General features: G+C 42.5%; 1 protein-coding gene across 2 annotated transcripts in view; it reads left to right on the forward strand.

Annotated features, from left to right (window-relative positions):
• The window catches only part of LOC108706824 (PH and SEC7 domain-containing protein 3), a 238,960-nt gene that overhangs the window by 33,447 nt on the left and 185,083 nt on the right, over positions 1-20,430 (forward strand). The gene's annotated exons all lie outside the window — the stretch shown is intronic.

Here is a 20,430-nt window from a genome sequence, read left to right on the forward strand (position 1 = left end):
CGGATTCTCCCTCGGTACCGCAGATCCTGTTTCCTGACCTTGCCTGGCTTGACTACGTTTTCGTTTTACCCTATTCGGCTACCTCGACTCGGTTTCTACACAAGTGCTGCTGAACATCTATTACCGGCACCTCTGTTACTCTCTACCTGGACTTATTCCTGTCTCCATTCGGGCTCTAAGTTCCAGTAAGAGGCATAGGGGAGGCTATTAATTCGTCAGACCTACCACAGCGCCTGATAGTATCACTTCGCCAAGTATGGAGTCTGACGGTGATCAAGCCTCTAAGCCATTTGATGCCCTCGTGCAGCAAATCACTTCTCTCACCAAGGCGGTGCGAGACCTCCAAGGGGGTTATCAACAGATCCAGGTGCAGCTTCAAGATCTTGCTTCTCCTGCCAACCCTCCTCCAGCTCCCGCATCTCAAGCTCTACCTACCGCTTCTGCTCCTGCATTTTCTGAACCCAAGGTGGCGCTACCCGAAAAATTCGCTGGAGATAGAAAACTTTTCCGGGCTTTTTTCCATGGCTGCCGCCTGGTCTTCTCCTTAAAGCCACAGACCTATGCCTCCGAACAAGTCAAGGTGGGAGTGATTATTTCTCTACTGTCTGGGGAACCACAAGCTTGGGCACATCGCCTCATGGAGAGTCAAATTCCACTCCTGAATGACTCTAGTACTTTTTTCCAGGCGTTGGGTCAAATCTATGATGACCCTAGACGTGACGTATCTGCTGAAGCAGCTATTCGCTGTCTTCGTCAAGAAAGACGACCCGTGGAAGAGTACATCTCAGACTTCCGGAGGTACGCTGCAGACACGGAGTGGAATGATAAAGCTTTAAGACATCAATTCCGTATTGGTCTCTTAAGAGACGAATTGTCTCGTGTAGCAATGCCTACTGATCTGGAAGGCCTTATTGATCTGGTGATTCAGATGGATCAACGCCTAAGAGAAAGACGTGCTGAAAGATCTTCTTCCTGGCTTCTTCCCAAGGCTCCTTTGCTCCCTCGTTTTTCTTCTTCTTCATCTGCTGTGGAATCGGGTGAGCCCATGCAAATTGGTCTTTTGAGATCGGCCATTTCACCTGAAGAAAGACTTCGTAGACGCCAATTAAATCTCTGTCTATACTGCGGTTTGTCTGGCCATTTCTTGAAGGATTGTCCCACTCGTCCTTCAGGTAAAACAAGACTGTCTTTTTTTGTCCGTTAACACTTCATCTAGGGGAATTTCACCATTAATTCTTCCCATTTCTCTACAGTGGCTCCAAGGAAGAATTAAAGCTTCTGCCATCATTGACTCTGGGGCTTGTGACTGTTTCCTTGACTCTGAGTTTGTTAAGAATCACGACATTCCCATTAGTCTCAAACAAGATCCCTTTTCTGTAAGAACAGCCGATGGGTCACCACTTTCTTCCGGGCCTGTGACACATGAGACGATTCCCCTGAATGTTTTGATTACCCCCTACTATTCAGAGTCTATTGTATTCAATGTCATTTTTTCTCCTTTGTTCCCCGTTATTTTTGGATTACCCTGGTTGAGACGTCACAATCCTTCAATAAATTGGTGCACTGGTGTTCTGCAATTCAACTCAAAGTTTGGTGTCACTCATTTAGCCACTGAGAGTTGTGAAAATACTTCCCTAGCCCTATATACACCCGGTGATGCTCGTCTGACAACAATACCTTCCTTTTTACATGAGTTCCTAGACGTTTTTGATGAGAAGGGGGCTGACAAGCTTCCCCCTCATCGGGTTTATGATTGCCCGATTGATCTTCTTCCCGGAGCGGCTATTCCCTTCGGACGTATCTATCCTCTTTCAGAACCTGAACTATTGGTGTTAAAGAATTATATTGACGAGAATTTAAGAAAAGGATTCATTCGTCCGTCAACTTCGCCAGCTGGGGCTGGCATATTTTTTGTAGAGAAGAAGGATCACTCTTTACGTCCATGCATTGACTATAGGCAGTTAAATCATATAACTGTCAAGAATCGTTATCCTCTTCCTCTTGTTCATGAACTATTTCAAAATCTTCGAGGTGCAAAGATATTCTCAAAGCTCGACCTACGAGGGGCCTACAATTTGGTGAGAATTCGGGAGGGCGATGAGTGGAAGACAGCATTTAGATCTCGCTATTGGCATTTCGAATACCTTGTCATGCCGTTTGGTCTCTGCAATGCCCCCGCGACGTTTCAGCACTTCGTCAATGATATTTTTAGAGACATCCTCGATCAATTTGTTATTGTCTATTTGGATGACATACTTATTTTTTCTGCATCGTTAGAAGAGCATATTCAACATATGAAGAGGGTTTTCAACAGACTCCGGACCCATGGTCTTTTTGCTAAATTGGAAAAGTGCGAATTTAATAAATCTTCCATCGAATTCTTAGGCTTCATCATCTCTGACCAAGGAATATGTATGGACAAGAAGAAGGTTGCGACGATTCTTGAGTGGCCAACGCCTGACAGTCGCAAAGCAGTTCAAAGATTTGTGGGTTTCGCCAATTTCTACAGAAAGTTTATTAAAGACTTTTCTAGAATCATTGCCCCCATTACAGATTTAACCAGCTCTTCTAGACATTTTTTCTGGACTCCTCAAGCTCAGTCTGCTTTTCAAAGATTGAAAGAATTATTTGTCTCGGCTCAGATTCTTAAACATGCAGATCCTGCTTTGCCTTTTGTCCTTGCAGTAGATGCTTCTGAGGTCGCAGTAGGGGCTATTCTTTCTCAAAGGTTTGGATCCCAAGGTTCTCTTTTTCCTGTAGCTTTTTTTTCCAAGAAACTTTCATCCTCTGAGAAGAATTATGATGTTTCCGACAGGGAACTCCTCGCAATTAAGGCTGCCTTTGAAGAGTGGAGACATTTGTTGGAAGGAGCTGCACATCCTGTTTTGATTTTCTCGGATCACAAGAATTTGGAATATTTGCGTACAGCCAAACGTCTCAAGCCTCGACAGGCGAGGTGGGCCTTATTCTTCTCTCGTTTCAATTTTCACATTACTTACAGACCAGGAGCCAAGAATGGCAAGGCTGATGCCCTTTCCCGTATGTTTTCCGAAGAAGGTGAATGCCCTGAACAGACCCATACCATCCTCTTACCACAAAACTTCCTTTTGTTACAGTCTGAACTTATGTCCAGAGTCAAAGAAGCTTCTTCTGCCTCTGATATCGCCCCGGATCTAGAACCAAAGGATGGTTTTCTCTTCTTCAAGAATAGAATCTTTGTTCCTGAGAAACTTCGTGTGGAGGTTCTTCAATTTGTTCATAATCATCCTTTGTCTGGGCATTTGGGAACAAAGAAAACCATTGACTTAGCTAAAAGACTTTTTTTTTGGCCAGGGATAAATAAGGATTGTAGGTTGTTTGTCCGTTCTTGTGAGACCTGTGCTCGTTTTAAATTCTCTCGTTCACGACCCATGGGACTTCTTCATCCTTTACCAGTCCCTGACAGGTTTTGGGGATCTCTTTCAGTGGACTTTATTGTGGAATTACCTCCCTCACAGGGTTTTAATACAATTTTTGTTGTGGTTGACCGTTTATCCAAGATGGCGCACTTTATTCCCCTCATGTGTATTCCTTCTGCTGCCTCTACGGCTGAGGTCTTCATTAAAGAAATCATCAGACTACATGGAGTTCCTGATGAGATCGTGTCCGACAGGGGAGTTCAATTCACATCCAAATTCTGGAGAGCACTCTGCCAGTCCCTGAAGATTAAACTTCTTTTTTCCACAGCTTTTCACCCTGAAACTAACGGGCAAACAGAAAGAACAAATCAAACCCTTGAGCAGTATCTTCGTTGTTTTACTTCCTTCCTACAAGATGATTGGTATCAACTTCTTCCATTTGCTGAATTTTCATACAATAACTCTGTGCACTCTTCTACCAAGGAGACTCCTTTCTTTGCCAATTACGGCTTTCATCCTCATGTATTACCCAACCTACCCAGAGAAGTAACAGTACCCTTACTAAAAGACCGACTTGCCTTTTTGTCAAGTAACCTTCAAAAGATCCGGCAAGCTATGACTTTGTCACAGAGATCGTACAAGTTTTTTGCTGACAGAAAGAGAAGAGGAGGTCCAGAATTTAAAGTAGGGGATCAAGTATGGTTGTCCACTCAGCATGTTAAATTAGACTGCCCTTCCAAGAAGTTAGGACAGAAATTTCTTGGCCCATTTATCATCACTCAACAAATAAATAAAGTGGCTTTCAAGCTGAAGTTACCGGCATCCTTCAAGATCCATCCAGTATTTCATGTGTCTCTTTTCAAGCCAGTTGTCAAGAACACGTTTCCTGGTCATTCTTCTTCTCCTCCAGTGCCAGTGTCTATCCAAGGGGTCGAGGAATTCGAAGTAGGTGCAATTCTGGATTCCAGGTACCGCAGAGGTCAGTTACAATATCTTATACATTGGAAGGGGTATTCTCCTGAAGAGAGGTCTTGGGAACCAACAAACAATGTTCATGCTCCTCAGCTTATTAAGCTGTTTCACAAACGCTATCCTGCTAAGCCTGGGCCCGTCCTGAGGCCGCGCCTTGAGGGGGGGCAATGTCAGTCCTCTGGTGCTGATGTTTGCCCTCGCGAGAGGTCGCGTCATTTTCGCCCATCGGCACGTCCGCGTCGAGTTGGACGCGCGCGCGCGGGCGAAGGTTCGCGGGCGCGCGCCCGTTTTTGACGCATGCGCACAGCGCATAAAAGGACGCCGAGGCCTGCAAATCACTGCGAAGTGATCTTGCCCTGACACTAAGCGTTCCTGAACTTTTGACTGCCTGATCTATTGGTTTCCTGAATACTTTGGCCTGTTTATCGACTCTTCTTTCGGATTCTCCCTCGGTACCGCAGATCCTGTTTCCTGACCTTGCCTGGCTTGACTACGTTTTCGTTTTACCCTATTCGGCTACCTCAACTCGGTTTCTACACAAGTGCTGCTGAACATCTATTACCGGCACCTCTGTTACTCTCTACCTGGACTTATTCCTGTCTCCATTCGGGCTCTAAGTTCCAGTAAGAGGCATAGGGGAGGTTATTAATTCGTCAGACCTACCACAGCGCCTGATACTATAGAAAATATATATATTTATGTCAGTGGGCTTTAATGTTGTGGCAAGCAGATGAAAACCAATGTGAGCAGTCTCCTCTGTCACTGATTTTCCCTACTGAGGCCTCAGAGTTGCAGGGACAGCTGCTCATTGCAAGGAATTTCAGCTGATACACAGAGGCTCAGAATGCAGGCTTTTACGTGGTACACTGTTGTTATTAACCTTTATATAGCACCGACATATTCCACTTTTCAAAACTATACACCATCACACCATTCTGTCATTTATTTATGATTCATACCCCCCACTGCAGCTTACACTTTAAAGTTTACAGTGTTTATGTGTATGGAAATGGAAGTCACTCACATCCAAGATGGCGATGGCGTCCAAGATGGCGACGGCGTCCAAAATGGCGACTCCTTGCCTCTCCATGTGGATCCTGCTGGTCGCAGCGCTATGACGCCAGCGTCTTCCCGCCTGCCTATTGGTCGCTGGCGACGGAATGGTCGCCGGCGTCAGGACGCCAGCGTCAGCGTCATGACGCCATTGCACTCAAACTTTGGCGCCAATCCTGGCCTATATAAAGCCTTCTGGACATTGCCCAAGTATAGGTTTAACTTCGTGTATTCCTGGGTGTGTTATTACTGATTGATTCCTGTGTACCAACCTTGCCTGTTATTTCGGATTGACCCTTCGCTGCCTTTTGATTAATCTCTTGCCTTACCCTTCTGATACAGCGAACTCTGGTTTAACTACCTGCCTCCTCCTTGGTCCGCACTCCAACTGTGCCTTCGGGCCCTTACATTATGCACCATTTTTAAACAAGCCCAACTGAATAAGCTTGTGTGAAAAAGGGGGTACTGTATAGTTCCCTTTAAAGTCAAAGTTGGTTCTGTATGGATAGTAGTAATAAAATAACTTGCAAAAGCAATATTGGACAGATTCTTGGATTGCCAAAAAGGTTTAATCCAAAGTCCCTGTAAAAGTGAGGTTATAAACCATAAATTTGTACATTTTAAACAAGTTTATTTAAAGAAAAGTAATTCTAATTCCCAAGCAATTTGTGCGAAGAAGTGCTGCACTAAATGAATGCAGAAAGTCAGTGAGGGATGCATAAGGAGACTGTAACTCAAATGATCTTTAACTGCTGATCATGGGATGTTTTGCTCCACAGCTTAAATTGCTCAGTTAGGTGAGTTATCTTAATTATTGTATTGTTAACCTGTCTCAATCAAATATTGGTCCTCTGATGTTTGTGTTCAAAACTTTCTGTACATCCCACGTATCTGTGGAATGAATAGATGTTTTTCTTCAAGCAACCTCACAAATGTGCTACTCTGAGAAGCTAATACCTGATGACAGTACAAAATGTCAGACATGTGTGGGTCATTGGCCTCCCACACCCTTAAACACACAAAGCTTCAGTACAGTACAGTACAACATAAAATCATAGGCACTTTTATGTACTAATCTCCCCGAATCTGCCAGTGTGCCCTTAACCTTAGAAACACTAACAACTTTGAAGTCAATGAATACCTACAAAATCAGAAATCATGTTTTTTTATCTAGCAGGCCCCATTTGTGAGTAATTTGTAATACATTTGTAATATATTTTTATTAGCCTTGTCAGCAAAACTCCGTAAAAGCTTAACTACAGTCTTCATTCCAAAGTCACACAGAATTCTGTAATTCATCTTACCACTCACATATTAATGCCCTAAAAGGATGACACCAATATGACTAATTGGCTGCATGCTGTTCACATGAAATGAGCTAGAATGTAGAAATTGTTTATAATCTGCATGTCTAATTACACTGTTTAATACTGTAAATTCTGTAATTAAAAGATTACATTGAAAAAGGCAATGATATTTGTTGCTCAGAAAAGCCAGTATTCAACTCATCAGAGAGATCCTTTGTTTAAAGGGGTGGTTTACTTTTAGTATGTTATAGATTGTCCTATCCATATCAACTTTTCAGTTGTTCTTCATTTTTTATTTTGTATACTTTTTTTGAATTGCTTGCCTTCCTTTTCTACCTCTTTACAGGTTCCCAAACCCAATTAATTAACTCTAGTTAACTGGCTAAAGTGAACATAAACTAGGTTGTGCAAGTAACACACACATTATACATAAAGTAAACAGTTAATATCAATCAACTGTTCAATGAACAAGGCACAATATTTCACAAAAAAAACAGCAGACGAGTACCCTCAGTGGCAGCCATTTCCTTTTGTACATATTAAATAGTGTATTTATATACGGTATATCTCAATAACATGGAAAATAAACACACAAACACACAATCCTTTAAGGACCTGTAGCATCAAATAATGAAAGTGATATATATATATATATATATATATATATATATATATATATATATATATATATATATATATATAATTATAATATACTGTTACCGTGCACTGGCAAAAATCTTGTTTTTGCTTCAGAAACACTACAATCTGATGTGTAGCCTTGAGGTCAACATTTAAGTTAAGCAGGCATACATCAGGAAGGAGGACCACTTTGTTGGAGCATTGCCAAAATATATACTCATGCGTATTAGCAACAAAATCCTCTTCTTGTGCCTGCACCCAGGCTGACATAGTGGTTGCAGATGCAGGCATAGAAAACTGATGATTTATGGCCTGTGTTTATCTGCAGGCTGTACAATATGCCCAGTATTCCCTTCGCCTTACACTGATAGAAAAAATGTAATTTATGGATTTCTACAAAACTACAAACTGAAAATCTTTCTCATATAAATTAAGACATTTTGTGCCAAGAAATTAAACTTGAAGTTGCTCAGTCAACAGATACATTACATTACTAGCCCTGTATGTCAGACCTATTGAACACAAATTAATGAATACCTTCTAATTTGCTTGCTCAATACAGTATCTGTCACAATTGCCATTAACTTTTCTCAGAGAGAATTTCTTGCAGTTTAGGCAAAGGGACAATCACCTTCTATCACACTGATATTATACAATCTAAAAAGACAAAGCAACACTCAACACTTTGTATTGTGCAGTAGTAATAGAATGTCCAAGGTAAAACAAGACCTAGGTGAAGGGAAGAAAAACAAAAGAAAAAAGACATTAAAATAGTCATTCTTACTTTCTTAGGGCATTGTTTGATTCAGTTTGCCAACAGTTTCAAGGTGACCCAGTCTCTAGGTTTAGATTTGTGTGCGAGTCATTTCTTATTAAACATGCTAATTGATATTTGCTTTCCTTTTTACCTTTAGGGTAATGTCACACCTGGAGATTCGGGGAGATTAGTCGCCCCAAAGAAGAGGCGATTAGTACCCGGGCGACTAAATCTCCCCGAATCTCCAGGTGTGACCTTACCCTTAAGAGAGACACATGGTAGGTTAATTTTGCTACATTATCTGAGCTCTAGCTTACTAGTTTTCAGGTACTGTATGTTAAGGTAATTGTCTTAACTGATTTCTCAACAAGCAAAGTGATCTCATCCCTTTGGAGCTTGGTACAAGTAATCTGCTCCAACAGTCTATGGATCTCTCTGTCAGAAAGGTAGATTGAGAGAGCAACCACAGATTTTGTTAGGCTATAAATACCAGTATGCTTTAACACATAATTGAAGAATGCTGGGAGTTATATGGTAGCAACAACCCCAAGCCCAAGGTTAAGAAACAAAGACACAGGGTAATATATCCCTTTGTTCAACATGAGTTCAGTGAATATGGCTTTGGTTGGACATTTTTTTCTTGAGCTAAACAGAGTAGCAGCAAAGGATAAATGGACCAAACTTGATGCAGCTTAATTTACTCTGTTTGCATTGTTTAGACAAGAAATAAAAAGCACAATTTTGAACAAGAGGGAATTCTGACCCTTTAAAGGGACTAGATCTCACTAATATTAGTTCAGGAACCAGTATTTGATGTTGGTAATTTCCTCTTCTCAGTGTAGTGCTGGAAAAATTACAGTGTATGCATTTTTAGCAGGACGGGGAAAGCATTTTACACAGATTGCTCATTTCCTGCTTATTCTTGTCAGATTACAGTCCAGGAATTAGGCAGTGCATAGAAAATAGCTTTGACCGTGCTGAGAAACAGCATCCAATTAGGGTCTGCATGTGAAAGCCACACAGTGCCTTTTCACCTCCTTTTGCGTATTTGGTCTGACCTCTGTTTCTGCTCTGCTGCGTATGTGCCCATGCAGGCCAATCTGATTCAAATCAGTAGAGCAGGGGCATGGAGCGGATCCACTTCTCTCAGCCTCCAAATATATCCATGCTGAGCGCAGCCTACAGCCCATTTGCCTATGCCATAAGTAGTGCAAAGCCTTTGTTTTGTCATTTGACTTTGCCTGTATCTTCTGCCATACCCCCCCCCTCAGTGGAGAGAGTGTATGTGACAAAACTATGATGTCATATGCTGCATAGATGCAGCTCTAGCTGATGTTTTATTACCTCTATATGTAGAGTGTTTTCAGTTGACTAAAATGCTGTCACATGCATTGTAAACTAATATTATGATTTCCATATTTTGCCCATTTTGGGTATAAAAATTGTGCAAAATTTATAAAAAACATATGCAAACTTGTGCTCCTTGTTGTTATAACATTACATTTCTCCTATAGTGCAGGGTAAGAGGTATTAAAGGGATACTGTCATGGGAAAAAAATGTTTTTTTCAAAATGAGTCAGGTAATAGTGCTGCTCCAGTAGAATTCTGCACTGAAATCCATTTCTCAAAAGAGCAAACAGATTTTTTTATATTCAATTTTGAAATCTGACATGGGGCTAGACACATTGTCAATTTCCCAGCTGCCCCAAGTCATCTGACTTGTGCTCTGATAAACTTCAATCACTCTTTACTGCTATACTGCAAGTTGGAGTGATATCACCCCCTCCCTCCCCCCCCCCCAGCAGCCAACCAACAGAACAATGGGAAGGTAACCAGATAACAGCTCCCTAACACAAGATAACAGCTGCCTGGTAGATCTAAGAACAACACTCATTAGTAAAAACCCATGTCCCACTGAGACTCCTTCAGTTACATTGAGAAGGAAAAACAGCAGCCTGCCAGAAAGCACTTCTCTCCTAAAGAGCAGGCACAAGTCACATGACCAGGGGCAGCTGGGAAATTGACAAAATGTCTAGCCCCATGTCAGATTTCAAAATTGAATATAAAAAAATCTGTTTGCTCTTTTGAGGAATGGATTTCAGTGCAGATTTCTGCTGGAGTAGCACTATTAACTGATGCGTTTTGAAAAAAACATGTTTTCCGATGACAGAATCCCTTTAACTAAGGTGAGCACAAATGTTTAACTTAGGATAAAGTGTTATTTATATATAGTACATAAATGTCTCTGGGTGTATTGTTGTTTATATAAATGTAATTTAGAAGACATGTTCTGGCTAATTTACTAATGCAGGTGCTAAAATGCAGCAGAACTGTAAAGCTGGATATACAGTATATAGTAAAAATATGATGGTATGGCAAGGTCACCAATGGAGTGCATATTTAACCGATCTGACCACCAACATGGTGGGCCACATCTGGATTATCTGATCACTGACCCATCAGGAATAATTACTTTAACATACTAATGTGGTTTTCACACAACAAGATTTTCCAACCTGTCTGATATTTGGCTAACCGGCCAGATATTGATTAGGCATGACCTTCTGAGGGCCCCTTACATGGACAGAATCAGCCTGTTTGGACCAAATCAGCAGCTTTTATTGGCCTATGGATGGCCAGCTTTACATATAAAACCAAACAGATCTTTGCTTTCAATATCTAACATGTAGCAGACTGATCAAACTACTGGCTGAAAGCTTACTGGTTAGGCAATGTTTAGTTAATGAATAATGTTTCTTAAAACAGAGATCTATAACATGTGATCCTCCAACTTTAGATCAGCCACACATCCTAGGACCTACATGTATCGCACCAACTACTGATAGTTGATAGTTGTTAGTTTTCATGTTCTGTTTTGTTATAAACAGTATATTGACATGCAGAAAATACATTTAAATATATCCACATGCTGCAAGACTGCAGAGTTATTATTATTATATTATGGATATAGTGTGAAAGTTTCAAAGTCTAGAAAAGCTGGTTTTCTATCATCTGGAGAGAGAAAAGCATCTTGTGTTACAAACTGAAATTGTTCCTTTAGCTATGTTGTTTCTAACAAGTTATCAAAAAAATGTTCATGTTTATCTCACATATGTACCTTGTATTAAACATTTCAGTAATGTTCAAGACTCGTGCTTAGCCCTGTGTGAACATGCTTTGCTTGTGTGTGGATAAGCCTCTTTTATTTTGTGCTGCTGCTGTTTACAATGACGTAATTGTCATTGTGAGCTTCAGTGAGGGAATGTTTTATATTGGTAGTAAGTAGAGATGTCGCGAACTGTTCGCCGGCGAACTTGTTCGCGCGAACATCGGGTGTTCGCGCTCGCCGGAAGTTCGCGAACGTCGCGCGACGTTCGCCATTTTGGGTTCGCCATTGTTGGCGCTTTTTTTTGCCCTCTCACCCCAGACCAGCAGGTACATGGCAGCCAATCAGGAAGCTCTCCCCTGGACCACTCCCCTTCCCTATAAAAACCGAAGCCCTGCAGCGTTTTTTCACTCTGCCTGTGTGTGCTGAAGAGATAGTGTAGGGAGAGAGCTGCTGCCTGTTAGTGATTTCAGGGACAGTTGAAAGTTTGCTGGCTAGTAATCGTTTTGATACTGCTCTGTTATTGGAGGGACAGAAGTCTGCAGGGGTTTGAGGGACATTTAAGCTTAGGTAGCTTTGCTGGCTAGTAATCTACCTTCTACTGCAGTGCTCTGTATGTAGCTGCAGTGGGCAGCTGTCCTGCTTCTGATCTCATCTGCTGACTGCTGCAATAACAGTAGTCCTTGTAAGGACTGCTTTTATTTATTTTTTTTGTTGTTTTACTACTACTACTACTACTACTACTATAAGAGCCCAGTGCTATTAGTCTAGCAGTGTTGGGGAGTGGGACTGGTGTGCTAATCTGCTGCTCCTAGTAGTTCAGCAGCACCAACTTTAATTTTTTTTTTTAATATTCATTTTTTTTTTATTTTACTTTTTTTTATTTTACTACCGCTGTAGTAGTGTATAAGTTGACCTTTTAGGCATTATTTGCCCTGTAGGCATTATTTGCACACTGTTTTCTTCAACCCGCCATCGAGCTGTGTGACCTTGTTCACATTCTGTCTAAATATCCATAATATTACCGTCTCCAGAAAAAACACCGGAGTCACTTTTTTCAAGCAGCCATAATATATTTTACGTAATCCGTATCCACCGCTGTAGTAGTGTATACGTTGGCCTTGTAGGCATTATTTGCACACTGTTTTCTTCAACCCGCCATCGAGCTGTGTGACCTTGTTCACATTCTGTCTAAATATCCATAATATTACCGTCTCCAGAAAAAACACCGGAGTCACTTTTTTCAAGCAGCCATAATATATTTTACGTAATCCGTATCCACCGCTGTAGTAGTGTATACGTTGGCCTTGTAGGCATTATTTGCACACTGTTTTCTTCAACCCGCCATCGAGCTGTGTGACCTTGTTCACATTCTGTCTAAATATCCATAATATTACCGTCTCCAGAAAAAACACCGGAGTCACTTTTTTCAAGCAGCATTCATATATTTTACGTAATCCGTATCCACCGCTGTAGTAGTGTATACGTTGGCCTTGTAGGCATTATTTGCACACTGTTTTCTTCAACCCGCCATCGAGCTGTGTGACCTTGTTCACATTCTGTCTAAATATCCATAATATTACCGTCTCCAGAAAAAACACCGGAGTCACTTTTTTCAAGCAGCATTCATATATTTTTACGTAATAATCCGTATCCACCGCTGTAGTAGTGTACGTTGTTGGCCTGTAGGCATTATTTGCACACTGTTTTCTTCAACCGCCATCGAGCTGTGTGACCTTGTTCACATTCTGTCTAAATATCCATTATTAACTACCGTCTCCAGAAAAACACCGGAGTCACTTTTTTTCAAGCAGCATTCATATATATTATGTACGTAATCCGTATCCACGCGCTGTAGTAGTGTATACGTTGGCCTTGTAGGCATTATTTGCACACTGTTTTCTTCAACCCGCCATCGAGCTGTGTGACCTTGTTCACATTCTGTCTAAAATATCCATAATATTACCGTCTCTCCAGAAAAAACACCGGGAGTCACTTTTTTCAAGCAGCATTCATATATTTTTACGTAATCCGTATCCACGCTGTAGTAGTGTATACGTCTGACCTTGTAGGCATTATTGTGCACTGTTTTCTTCAACCCGCCATCGCAGTTGTGTGAGCTTGTTCACATTTTTGTCTATTATTGATAATATTATCGTCTCTAGAAAAAACCACTTGAGTTACTTTTTTTCTAAGCAGCATTCATCATATATTTACGTAATCCGTATCCACCGCTGTAGTAGTGTATACGTTGGCCTTGTAGGCATATATTGCACACACACTGTTTTTATTCAACTTCAACGGCGCCATCGAGCTGTGTGAGCTTGTTCACATTTTGTCTAAATATTGATAATATTATCGTCTCTAGAAAAACCACTTGAGTTACTTTTTTTCAAGCAGCATTCATATATTTTACGTAAATCCGTATCCACCGCTGTAGTAGTGTATACGTTGGCCTTGTAGGCATTATTTGCACACTGTTTTCTTCAACCCGCCATCGGCTGTGTAGCTTGTGTCACGCTTTCTAAATATTTGATATTATTTAAATCGTCTATCTCTCTAGAAAAACCACTTGAGTTACTTTTTTCAAGCAGCATTCATATATTTTACGTAATCCGTATCCACCGCTGTAGTAGTGTATACGTTGACCTTGTAGGCATTATTTGCACACTGTTTTCTTCAACCGCCATCGAGCTGTGTGAGCTTGTTCACATTTTGTCTAAATATTGATAATATTATCGTCTCTAGAAAAACCACTTGAGTTACTTTTTTTCAAGCAGCATTCATATATTTTACGTAATCCGTATCCACCGCTGTAGTAGTGTATACGTTGACCTTGTAGGCATTATTTGCACACTGTTTTTCTTCAACCCGCGCCATCTAGCTGTGTGTATTATCGTTTCCAAGAAAAAACCAACTGAGTTTTTGTTTGTTGTTGTTGTTTTTTTAAAAATAATGCCAGGCAAAGCAGGCCGCCACGCAGAGGCCGTGCTAGGGGCCGTGCTGCTATGCAATCCTGTGGCCCTAGCAAATTGCCGCAGTTTTAAAAAGCCAATGACCCTGAACTCAAAATGCTGAAGAGGTAGTTGACTGGCTTACACAGCACACCCCATCCTCTACCGTTTCTAACTTTACCACAACCATCCTCCTCATCCTCCACTGCTATGGCCACCCACGTAACACTTCCTCCACCACCGGTGCCCCTTCTTCACTGGGGTCAGAGGAGTTTTTTTCCAATGAGTTTCTTGAACTGAGTAATGCGCAACCATTATTGCCAGAAGAAGATGAGGAGATGAGGACCCTTACCAGATTTAATTCTGGCAGAGAACACGATAGAGATGGACATAATGAGTGATGAGGAGGAGGTCCCCGCTGCTGCTTCCTTCTGTGATGTGTCAGAAGAAATTGATGCATCTGAGGAGAATGATGATGAGGAGATTGATGTTTTGTGGGTGCCTAGTAGAAGAGAGCAAAGAGGAGGGTAGTTCAGATGGAGAGACGGAAGAGTCAGAGAGGCAGTAGGAGAATAAGACTTTAGAAGAAGCAGGGAGGAACAGCCCGCAGGGATCAGTAGGGCAACAACATGTATCGGCACCTGTGTTCAGCCGGCCAACGCACCCGCGCATTGCCGCCATACCGCCAACTCCGCCAACTTCTACTGTTACCGCCAGATCGCACACTTCCAAAGGTCAGCAGTGTGGGATTTTTTTAATGTGTGTGCTCTGACAAAAGCATTGTAATTTGCAATGAGTGCAGTCAGAAACTGAGCCTTGGTAAGCCCAACAGCCACATAGGTACAACTTCTATGCGAAGGCACATGAGCGGCAAGCACAAAGCACTTTGGGAGCAACACCTCAAAGGCAACAGGCAAACTAAAAGCCACACTCCTTCTGGTCCAGCATCTTACTGCTCTACCTCTGCTCTCCTTGACCCGTCTGAACCACCCTCCACTCCGCCTTCCACCTTGACCACCTGTTCCCATTCCCAGTCATCTGCCACCAGCCAAGTTTCTGTGAAGGCCATGTTTGAGCGTAAGAAGCCAATGTCTGACTGTCACCCCCTTGCCCGGCGTCTGACAGCTGGCTTGTCTGCACTCTTAGCCCGCCAGCTTTTACCATACCAGCTGGTGGACTCTGAGGCCCTTCCGCAAATTTGTAGCAATTGGGACACCGCAGTGGAAGGTACCCAGCCGCAATTTTTTCTAAAAAGGGAATACCACACCTGTACCAACATGTGCAGAGCCAAGTTACCGCATCTCTGTCACTTAGTGTTGGGCCAAAGGTCCATATGACTACTGACGCATGGTCCTCCAAGCATGGTCAGGGCAGGTATGTCACCTACACTGCCCACTGGGTGAACTTGGTAATGGCTGGGAAGCAGGGAATGGGTAGCTCAACAACAACAGTGGAGTTGGTGTCACCGCCACGGATTGCACGCGGTTCTGCCACCACCTCTACTCCTCCATCGCTCTCTACCTCGTCTTCTTCTTCTTCTTACTCTGCTGCTGGGTCCTCCTTCTCCTCCTCCACACCTGTGCACCCCCAGCTCCCCCTAGGCTATTCGACGTGCCAGGTACGCCGTTGTCACGCTGTCTTGGGGATGACGTGCCTGGAAAGCAAAAACCATACCGGATCTGTACTCCTGTCATCTCTGCAGTCCACAGGCCGATCGGTGGCTGACCCCACACCAACTGCAGATCGGAAAAGTGGTGTGTGACAATGGAAGCAATCTGTTGGCAGCGTTGAGACTAGGCAATTTAACACATGTGCCCTGCATGGCACATGTGTTAAATTTAATAGTCCAACGTTTTGTCTCCAAGTACCAGGATTCCAGGACGTTCTCACCCAGTCCAGAAAGGTGTCGGCCCATTTCAGACGTTCCTACACAGCCATGGCACGCCTTGCTGACATTCAGCAGCGCTACAACATGCCAGTCAGGCATTTGATTTCTGACAGCCAGACTCGCTGGAATTCAACGCTCCTTATGTTGGAACGTCTGCTGCAACAACAAAGGGCCGTCAACGAGTACCTTTTTGAACTGGGTGGTAGGACTGGATCTGCACAGCTGGGGATTTTTTTCCCCCGTTACTGGGTGCTTATGCGCGATGCCTGCAGGCTCATGCGACCTTTTGAAGAGGTGACAAATATGGTCAGTCGCACCGAAGGCACCATCAGCGACCTAATACCCTTCGCTTTATTCCTGGAGCGTGCCGTGCGACGAGTGACAGATGAGGCTGTAGACCAGCGTGACGAGGAGCTGGAAGCGCACGATTTCTGGTCGGAATCACCAGAACGAACCCAGGCACCTGCTGCAACGCAGGGAGAGGTGCCAGAAGTGGAGTCAGAGGAGGAAGGTGGCTTTGTGGAGGAGGAGGAGGAGGACCAACAGGAGCAGGCTTCCCAGGGGGCTAGTGGTGACCTTTTGGGGACCCCTGGTCTTGTACGTGGCTGGGGGGAGGAGACCGTGGATGATGCAGTCCTTGATAATGAGGAAGCGGAGATGGATAGCTCTGCATCCAACCTTGTGAGAATGGGGTCTTTCATGCTGTCATGCCTGTTGAAGGACCCCCGTATCAAGAGGCTTAAGGAGAAGGACCTGTACTGGGTCGCAACGCTACTAGACCCTCGGTACAAGCATAAAGTGTCAGAAATGTTACCAACATACCACAAGTCCGAAAAGATGCGGCATTTACAAACCAGCCTGCAAAACATGTTGTACAATGCTTTTAAGGGTGATGTCACTTCAGGAACTCATCAACATTCCAGGGGCAGAGGTGCCAGTAATCCTGCCACGAGCACACCTGCAAGGACAAAGCCCTTTGGCCAGTCTGTAACGTCAGACATGCAAATGTTTTTCTGTCCAAGGCAGCGCCACAACCCTTCTGGATCCACCCTCAAAGAACGCCTCGACCGGCAGGTAGCGGACTACCTGGCATTAACTGCAGATATCGACACTCTGAGGAGCGATGAACCCCTGGACTACTGGGTGCGCAGGCTTGATCTGTGGCCAGAGCTGTCACAATTTGCCATGAACCTCTTGTCTTGCCCAGCCTCAAGTGTGCTCTCAGAAAGGACCTTCAGTGCAGCAGGAGGGATTGTAACTGAGAAGAGAACTCGCCTAGGTCACAAAAGTGTCGATTACCTGACCTTTATTAAAATGAATGAGGGGTGGATCTCGGAGGGTTACTGCACGCCGGAAGACTTGTTCTGACTTCTATGCAGCTGTCCTTCTCTTCAAGCCTCATGACTCCACACACAGCTGTCCTTTAGCGTCCTCCTCCTCCCTCCGCCACCGTTACAAACTAGGGTGCAAACCCTACTGGTTTAATTTTTTCTGGCCTCTGTGCTTCAGTGGCTGCAACCAAAAAAACTGGGCAAACAATGTCTACAAGGTCAACGTATGGCAAAAAATGACTATTTTCAGCATTTATATGGCATATTTTTTCTGGCAACTGTGCTTCAGTGGCTGCAACCAAAAAAATGCATATTTTCTGCATTTATATGGCATAATTTTTCTGGCCTCTGTGCTTCAGTGGCTGCGTCCAAAAAAATGCATATTTTCTGCATTTATATGGCATAATTTTTCTGGCCTCTGTGCTTCAGTGGCTGCAACCAAAAAAATGCATATTTTCTGCATTTATATGGCATAATTTTTCTGGCCTCTGTGCTTCAGTGGCTGCAACCAAAAAAAATTATATTTTCAGCATTTATATGGCATAATTTTTCTGTCAACTGTGCTTCAGTGGCTGCAACCAAAAAAATTTATATTTTCAGCATTTATATGGCATAATTTTTCTGGCCTCTGTGCTTCAGTGGCTGCAACCAAAAAAATTTATATTTTCAGCATTTATATGGCATAATTTTTCTGGCAACTGTGCTTCAGTGGCTGCGACCAAAAAAATGACTATTTTCAGCATTTATATGGCATATTTTTTCTGGCCTCTGTGCTTCAGTGGCTGCGGCCAAAAAAACTGGGCAAACAATGCCTACAAGGTCAACGACGTTGACCTTGTAGGCATTGTTTGCCCAGTTTTTTTGGCCGCAGCCACTGAAGCACAGAGGCCAGAAAAAATATGCCATATAAATGCTGAAAATAGTCATTTTTTGCCATACGTTGACTCAACGTATATGGCAAAAAATGACTATTTTCAGCATTTATATGGCATATTTTTTCTGGCAACTGTGCTTCAGTGGCTGCGACCAAAAAAATGCATATTTTCTGCATTTATATGGCATAATTTTTCTGGCCTCTGTGCTTCAGTGGCTGCAACCAAAAAAATTTATATTTTCAGCATTTATATGGCATAATTTTTCTGTCAACTGTGCTTCAGTGGCTGCGACCAAAAAAATGCATATTTTCTGCATTTATATGGCATAATTTTTCTGGCCTCTGTGCTTCAGTGGCTGCAACCAAAAAAATTTATATTTTCAGCATTTATATGGCATAATTTTTCTGGCAACTGTGCTTCAGTGGCTGCGTCCAAAAAAACTGGGCAAACAATGTCTACAAGGTCAACGTATGGCGAAAAATGACTATTTTCAGCATTTATATGGCATATTTTTTCTGGCAACTGTGCTTCAGTGGCTGCGTCCAAAAAAACTGGGCAAACAATGCCTACAAGGTCAACGTATGGCAGTTGTTTAAAGAGAACAGTAGATTACTAGCCAGCAAAGCTACCTAAGCTAAAATGTCCCTCAAATCCCTGCAGACTTCTGTCCCTCCAATACAGAGCAGTATCAAGCAGATTACTAGCCAGCAAGCTTACTATCATCTGTCCCTGAAATCACTAACAGCTCTCCCCCTACACTATCTCTTCCAAGCACACACAGGCAGATTTTTCAGATACATTTTTGCCCTTGATCCCCCTCTGGCATGCCACTGTCCAGGTCGTTGCACCCTTTAAACAACTTTAAAATCATTTTTCTGGCCAGAAATGTCTTTTCTAGATGTTAAAGTTCGCCTTCCCATTGAAGTCTATGGGGTTCGCGAACCGTTCGCGAACCGCTCGCATTTTTGCGCAAGTTCGCGAATATGTTCGCGAACTTTTTTTCCGACGTTCGCTACATCCCTAGTAGTAAGTCATCTGTATACATTTTGAAAAATATGAGTGCTGACTCAAATTTCCTAGCAGTACTGTCTGTAAATGCTTGTAACATGACGCTTGTTTAAATATGAACTTAACATTTCCAGATGGTTTTTTTTTGAGATATAAATTCAAATTCAAAGTGGCCAAACTTGTTTTCTGTTAAAGTATAATACAGCAAACTGCATAATGACATTTGTAAGCCAGTTAAGTAAACACCTCAAGTACAGTAAATATATGAAACTAAATAAAAAATCCAAGGCCTACAAATAGGGCTCCATCTTGGGAATACCTCCAGGTGCTGCTGAATAGTGGCTGCTTAAGAATTTTGGATTGAAACCAAATACTGATTTCATTTAATTTGAACAAAATGCATATACTGTAATCAAGCATTTAATTAAAAAAAGTCTAACCAAACTAGAATCCACCATTTGACCTTATATATTATTAAAAAAAGCTTGATTTAATCAGAGAAAAATTTTGTAAAAATGTGTAAAACCCCGAATTGTACGTTTTTTTCCCTAATCCCTCTATTTTTTTCTGGGTTTTTTCCTGAAAAGTCAGAATTTTTTCGGGTTTTTGTCTGAAAAGCCTGAAATAGTCGAATTTTCAGCTAATTTTAGCACAGACCACAGAAACTTCCAAATAGGATATCGACCTTTCCCATTGACTTATATACAACCTCGGGCTGGTCTGAGATGGCCGATTTTCAGATTCTGACTGGTGCATTCCCCTCTGTATTTTCAGGGATGCTTATGCTTGCAATGCTGAACTACTTGCTTGAGATCTTGGATCCGCTCCATTGTAGATGGATTCATTTTGCAACAGTAGAAATACCCCTTCAAGTTTAAAATTGATTTCAGACAGCAGACAGGAAGATAAGCTGACATAGTGAATGTTAATATGTTAATTTTATTTAGATACACAATTAAATTTATGGAGCAATTGGCCTGGGAGCGAATAAATACATTTCCTAGAATCATGTTGGACACCCCTCCTTCCTCTAAGGGTAAGGCCACACTGGCCACACACCAATCTCCCCAAACGCCTTTCTTCACTCTTTTCATTTTAGCCAGCGCAGATTGAGGGAAGGCGTTTTGGGAGATTGGTCGCTG

Source organism: Xenopus laevis, chromosome 1S (genome assembly GCF_017654675.1).
Source record: "Xenopus laevis strain J_2021 chromosome 1S, Xenopus_laevis_v10.1, whole genome shotgun sequence".
Lineage (NCBI taxonomy): Eukaryota > Metazoa > Chordata > Amphibia > Anura > Pipidae > Xenopus > Xenopus laevis.